The sequence below is a fragment of the Triticum aestivum genome, chromosome 1D (genome assembly GCF_018294505.1).
Source record: "Triticum aestivum cultivar Chinese Spring chromosome 1D, IWGSC CS RefSeq v2.1, whole genome shotgun sequence".
Classification (NCBI taxonomy): Eukaryota; Viridiplantae; Streptophyta; class Magnoliopsida; order Poales; family Poaceae; genus Triticum; species Triticum aestivum.
Genome location: NC_057796.1, coordinates 91,632,304 through 91,639,709, shown reverse-complemented (window position 1 = coordinate 91,639,709; position 7,406 = coordinate 91,632,304).

Below are 7,406 nucleotides of genomic sequence, written 5' to 3'. Positions count from 1 at the left end.
CGGCTCCGCGTCGTCCCCTTACTAGGCCTCGCCGTCGTCCACCGCCCTAGTGCTCTCAGCGCGGCGTGGTCAACGTGGTCAAGGAACGGCTTCCATCGGACGTGGACTGTACGTGGAGAGGCTGACAGCTGGGTCCTCGGCCGCAGCAAGGAAGTGCCTCTTTATTACGCGCAAAATAATTATTCCTCCACCTCACAGCGGGGACCCACCGGACAGGCCACCGTATTTCATGAAAAAACATTTCCCCTGACTGCTGGGACCCACCAGCTACATCTTCGCATGCAAGGAAGTGTGTCCAGGCAACAAAAAAATGATTCGCCCCCCTGACTGCTCGGACCCCCACCTACATCTTCGGAGGCAAGGAAGTGCCTGACAGTCGGGACCCACCTGGTCGAAGCGTACGTAGAGTTGTCATTCTGGTCGCGAATGTGTAACTACATACTGGTCGATGTAGAGGCGCGCACGTGTCGTAGTAGAGGCGCGCACATAGCATGTACACGTACATACAGCGGCCAGGGTGCAAGAAAGTAAATACGACCATGTACGTACATACAGGAGGGGTCTCGAACGCCTTCTCGCGCGTACGTACGGCCAGGGCTCGTGTACATGGCTGGGTTGGAACGGAGAAACAGCGTCGTCGTCGTGTTCATGGGGAGGCAACAGAATGCGTCGTGTTCATCGAGAGGCAACGGAACGCGTGGGAGCCAACCGGCTTGGATGGAACAGCCGATGGAAATGAGGCCTGGCGTACCGCAGAACGGAGGAAACGACCTTGTGTTCGACCGGCCAAATTCGAAACATGATCCTGTTCATCGGGAGGGGTCTGGCGTACCGCAAAACGGAGGAAAAGGACCTCCTACGGTCGAAACGGGGTTCTGTTGATCGGGAGGGGTGTGGCGTACCGCAAAACAGAGGAAACAGACTTGTGTTGGAGCTCTACGGTTGAAATGGGGGTCCTGTTCATCAGGAGGGGTGTGCCGTACCGCAAAACGGGACTCCACGGGTTACTTTTCATCTCCACTGTCGACCCCCTCCAGCCTCCACGGGCTACTGTTCATCCACCATCGACCTCCTCCAGCCTCCACCTGCGACTGTTCATCCACGGGCTCCTGTTCATGCAGCCTCCACCGCGCGCTACTCCACCGGCTACTGTTCAACCAGCCATCTCCACGGGCTCCTGTTCAACCAGCCCTCCACGGGCTACTGTTCATCCAGCCCTCCACTGTCTATTGTTCATCCTGCCCTCCACGGGGTGGTCCTGTTCATCCTGCCCTCCACGGGGTCCTGTTCATCCAGCCCAACCGGCTCGATCGATCGGGGTCCTGTTCATCCAGAGGCAACACCACGGGGTCCTGTTCATCCACTCCCACCGGGAACTGTTCATCCAAACCCCCCCAGCAACACTCACTATTCATCCAGAGGCAGCATCGATCGGCTTCAGTTAGCAGCAGTAGCGAAGGTATCGCTCGATCGGGTTCAGTTAACAGCCATCGATCGATCGCTCGGTTTCAGTAACGCGTAGCCTGCAGTGCAATCGCTCGGGTTCAGTTAGAGCCCAAGGCCTCACACCCACGCGTGTGCGTGTATGAGAGAAACGCGCATCGCTCGGCCCCGACCACCCACCGTAACCGGGAACACCCCGATATTTTCCTCGCCCTTGCTTCTACCACGGTTTTTTCCGTCATGGACAGCCCAAAGAATGTCATGCAGCTGCATCTCCGGCCCGCCCAGGACGAAAAGCCCATTTTCTGTCATGATTTTTTGTCATAGAAGTAGGACCCCACCACATCTATGATGATACCGTGTGTTGTCATAATTATTGTCATAGAAGTGTCATAAGTATGACAGAAAAAAATTCGTTCGGCCCAAAATGTCACGGATGTGTCTTTTTTTGTAGTGTTGCTAGGTCGGTGTAGAGGCCGCTCATCGCCACGCAGGTGCCTGCTCAGCTGTTTGAGCTAGCAGCTGCATGGGGACGATGGTGGCGTCTTGGCAGACGTGGGCCTGGCTACGGCCCCGCTGGTGTCCTCGACAAGGGTCTTGCCGGGGCCCCGGCAAGGGTCTTGCCGTGGCGTCGTGGTCGTCCCCGGCAAGGATCTTGTCGGGGGTCTTGTGGATTTCCTCGGCTAGGATCCCGCCGAGGGTCGTCGTCTTCTGGTCCTCATCTGATCTCGTGTATTTATGATCTTGACAAAGATCTGCATGCCACCACGGCGGTGCCTCCCGAGCCTTGGTTCCAACGTAGTCGTTGGCGGCGTTTGGAACTCTTGGGCTCAAGTGTGGCTCACTCTGCTGGTGTTGGGCAAGCTGGCCCGGCAAGGCTCTTGCCGGGGCCGCGGAGGCTGCCCCGGCAAGGGCCTTGCCGGGGGAGTCCACCTCGCCCCTTTGCTCTTTAGTGTTTCTGGTCTTGGCGTTGCCTTGGTTTGACTTGTGCTCCGGCTTCCCCCCTCTGCCCTGCTAAGTGTGGCCGCGGGTACGGCCCTGACTGCCCGTGCACAAGTAAAGGGGTCAAAAGGAGAGCCCCTACTTTTGTACACCGACAGTATGGTGGCTGTTTTGAGGAAAGTATATGGTGGGTGTATGATACCGGCGAAAGGTGTGCAGTATTAGAGAGCCTAGCAATGGTGGAAGGGTGAGAGTGCGTATAATCCATGGACTAAACATTAGTCATAAAGAACTCACATACTTATTGCAAAAATCTACAAGTCATCAAAGCAAAGTACTACACGCATGCTCCTAGGGGAAGGGTTGGTAGGAGTTAACCATTGCGCGATCCCGACCTCTACACATAAGGAAGACAATCAATAAATAAATCATGGTCCAACTTCATCACATAACGGTTCACCATACGTGCATGCTACGGGAATCACAAACTTTAACACAAGTATCTCTCAAATTCACAACTACTCCATTAGCATGACTCTAATCACCATTCTCATATCTCAAAACAATCATAAAGAATCAAACTTCTCATAGTATTCAATGCACCTTATATAATAGTTTTTATTATACCTATCTTGGATGCTGATCATATTAGGACTAATTTTTGTAACCAAAGCAAACTACCATGGTGTTCTAAAAGACTCTCAAAATAATATAAGTGAAGCATGAGAGATCAATAATTTCTACAAAATAAAACCACCACCGTGCTCTAAAAGATATAAGTGAAGCACTAGAGGAAAATTATCTAGCTCAAAAGATATAAGTGAAGCACATAGAGTATTCTAATAAATTCCGATTCATGTGTGTCTCTCTCAAAAGGTGTGTACAACAAGCATGATTGTGGTAAACTAAAAAGCAAAGACTCAAATCATACAAGACGCTCCAAGCAAAACACATATCATGTGGTGAATAAAAATATAACATCGAGTAAAGTTACCGATAGACGAAGACCCGGGGCATCCCCAAGCTTAGGCTTTTGGTTGTCCTTAAATTTTACTTTTGGGTGCCTCGGGCATCCCCAAGCTTAGGCTCTTGCCACTCCTTGTTCCAAAATCCATCAAATATTTACCCAAAAACTTGAAAACTTCACAACACAAAACTCAACAGAAAATCTCATGAGCTCAGTTAGTATAAGCAAACAAACCACCAATTTAAGGTACTATAATGAACTCATTCTTTATTTATATTGATGTTAAACCTACTTTATTCCAACTTCTCTATGGTTCATACCCCCCGATACTAGCCATAGATTCATCAAAATAAGCAAACAACACATGAAAAACAGAATAGTCTGTAGCAATCTGTAACTTTCAAATTCTTCTGTTACTCCAAAAATTCTACCAAATTAGGAAGTCCTGGGTAATTTGTTTATTAATCTACTGCAAAAATAATCAACTGAAAAGCACGTTTCTGTGATTTATGAAAACAAATCTCGTGCGCGCAAAGTTTCTGTTTTTTACAGCAAGATCAAATAACTATCACCGTAGGTTATCCTAAAGGTTCTACTTGGCACAAACACTAATTAAAACACAAAACCAGATCTAACAAGAGGCTAGATGAAATATTTATTACTAAACAGGAACAAAAATCAAGGAACAAAAATAAAATTGGTTTGCCTCCCAACAAGCGCTATCGTTTAACGCCCCTAGCTAGGCATAAAAACTAGAATAGATCTAGGTATTATAATCTTTGGTATGAAATCCATAGGTGGCTCTCATAATAGATTCATAAGGTAATTTAATTTTCTTCCTAGGAAAGTGTTCCATGCCTTTCCTTAATGGAAATTGGAATCTAATATTTCCTTCTTTCATGTCAGTAATTGCACCAATCGTTCTAAGGAAAGGTCTACCAAGAATAATAGGACATGAAGGATTGTAATCTATATCAAGAACGATGAAATCTACGGGCACATAATTCCTATTTGCAACAATAAGAACATCATTAATCCTTCCCGTAGGTTTCTTAATGGTGGAATCCGCAAGGTGCAATTTAAAGAACAATCATCAAATTCATGGAAACCTAACACATCACACAAAGTTTTAGGAATCGTGGAAACACTAGCACCCAAATCACAAAAAGCATAGCATTCATGATCTTTAATCTTAATTTTAATAGCAGGTTCCCACTCATCATAAAGTTTTCTAGGGATAGAAACTTCTAATTCAAGTTTTTTTCATAAGATTGCATTAAAGCATCAACGATATGTGTGGTAAAAGTTTTATTTTGACTATAAGCATGTGGAGAATTTAGCACGGATTGCAACAAGGAAATACAATCTATCAAAGAGCAATTATCATAATTAGATTCCTTGAAATCCAAAATAGTGGGTTCATTGCGATGTAAAGTTTTGACCTCTTCAATCCCACTTTTACCAATTTTTGCATCAAGATCTAAAAACTCTGAGTCATTGGGACGGCTTTTAACTAAAGTTGACTCATCTCCAGTCCCATCTTTATCAAGATTCATATTGGAAAACGAAGATTTAATAGGAGATACATCAATCACTTTTAGATCTTCATCTTTATTATCCTCTAGATCTTCCGGTTTAGCAGCCATCTTATTAACTAAGGGGGCTTGCTTATCCGAAATTTGGCCTACTAAAATTTCAAGACGAGCAAACTGAGATTTCAAACCATAAAATTCCTTAGACATATCTTCAAGCTCTTTATTCGTGTACCCCATAAATATTTTTCTGTTCTTTAAACTCATTTCTAAAGAAATTATTATGCTCAAATTGCAGGGACATAAAGCTTCTAACGTTGTTTTCAATTTCTTCCATCCTTCTAAGGTGAAGATCAACGCTTTTAGGCAAGGCATCAGAGCAAACAGGCACACAAGAGGCAAGCGAAGAGAGACGAACGAAAAAGGGCGAATAAAACGACAAAGGTGAAGTGGTGGAGAGGAAAACGTGAGGCAAATGGAAAATAATGTAATGCGAGGGATAAGAGTTTGTGATGGGTACTTGGTACGTCTTGACTTGAGCGTAGATCTCCCCGGCAACGGCCCTAGAAATACTTCTTGCTACCTCTTGAGCATGTGTTGGTTTTCCCTTGAAGAGGAAAGCGTGATGCAGCAAAGTAGCGTAAGTATTTCCCTCGGTTTTTGAGAACCAAGGTATCAATCCAGTAGGAGACTACACGCAAATCCCTCGTACCTGCACAAACAAATAAGAACCTTGCAACCAACGCGATAAAGGGGTTGTCAATCCCTTCACGGCCACTTACAAAAGTGAGATCTGATAGAGATAATAAGATAAATATTTTTGGTATTTTTTATGGTATAGATTGGAAAGTAAAAATTGCAAAATAAACGGCGCTAGGAATCGCTTGTTGACGGGAGATTAATGTGATGTAAGATAGACCCGGGGGACATAGGTTTCACTAGTGGCTTCTCTCAAGATAGCAAATTCTACGGTGGGTGAACAAATTACTGTTGAGCAATTGATAGAAAAATGCATAGTTATGAGAATATCTAGGCATGATCATGTATATAGGCATCACGTCCGCGACAAGTAGACCGAAACGATTCTGCATCTACTACTATTACTCCACACATCGACCACTATCCAACATGCATATAGAGTATTAAGTTCATAAGAACAGAGTAACGCATTAAGCAAGATGACATGATGTAGAGGGATAAACTCAAGCAATATGATATAAACCCCATCTTTTTATCCTCGATGGCAACAATACAATACGTGCCTTGCTGCCCCTGCTGTCACTGGGAAAGGACACCGCAAGATTGAACCCAAAGCTAAGCACTTCTCCCATTGCAAGAAAGATCAATCTAGTAGGCCAAACCAAACTGATAATTTGAAGAGACTTGCAAAGATATCGAATCATACATATAAGAATTCAGAGAAGAATCAAATATTGTTCATAGATAATCTTGATCATAAACCCACAATTCATCGGATCTCGAAAAACACACCACAAAAAGAATTACATCGAATAGATCTTCAAGAAGATCAAGGAGAACTTTGTATTGAGATCCAAAGAGAGAGAAGAAGCCATCTAGCTAATAACTATGGACCCGAAGGTCTGTGGTAAATTACTCACACGTCATTGGAGAGGCTACAGTGTTGATGTAGAAGCCCTCCATGATCGATTCCCCCTTCGGTGGAGCGCCGAAAAAGGCCCCAAGATGGGATCTCACGGGTACAGAAGGTTGCGGCAGTGGAAATAGGGTTTTATGGTGCTCCTGGATGTTTTCGGGGTATAAGAGTATATATAGGCGAAGGAAGTAGGTCGGTGGAGTCATGAGGGGCCCACAAAGGGTGGGGGCGCGCCTACCCCCCTGGGCGCGCCCTCCTACCTCATGGCCGCCTCGTTGCTTCCATGACTTCCACTCCAAGTCTCCTAGATCGTGTTTGTTCCAAAAACGATTCTTCCGAAGGTTTCATTCCGTTTGGATTCCGTTTGATATTCCTTTTCTGTGAAACACCGAAATAGGCAAAAACAACAATTTGCACTGGGCCTCCGGTTAGTAGGTTAGTCCCAAAAATAATATAAAAGTGCATAATAAAGCCCATTAAACATCCAAAACAGATAATACAATAGCATGGAACAATCAAAAATTATAGATACGTTGGAGATGTATCACCAGGGAGGAGGCGAACAAGTATGAGAGGAGGACGGAGGCGACTCGCCTCCAAGCTGCAGCTCGTCAGGCAGTAGCCGTTGGATCTCAGTACGACCCCGGCTACAGCTTTGGATATCCGCCAGGCCAGCAGTGGCCCTAGACCAACTTAGGCCAAAAGCCTAAGCTTGGGGGAGTACGTATTTCTCACCGACATTACATTCGTGTTCACACACTCATTCTAGTTGTCGGTGCTCATACTTTTTCATTGTACTATCCATGCTAGTTTATTTTCTCTTCGAAGTCTTCTTCTTGTGTGTTTGAAAAACCTTAAGGAAAACAAAAACAATAGTTGTAGCTTTTAGCTAGTTTACTTTCCATGC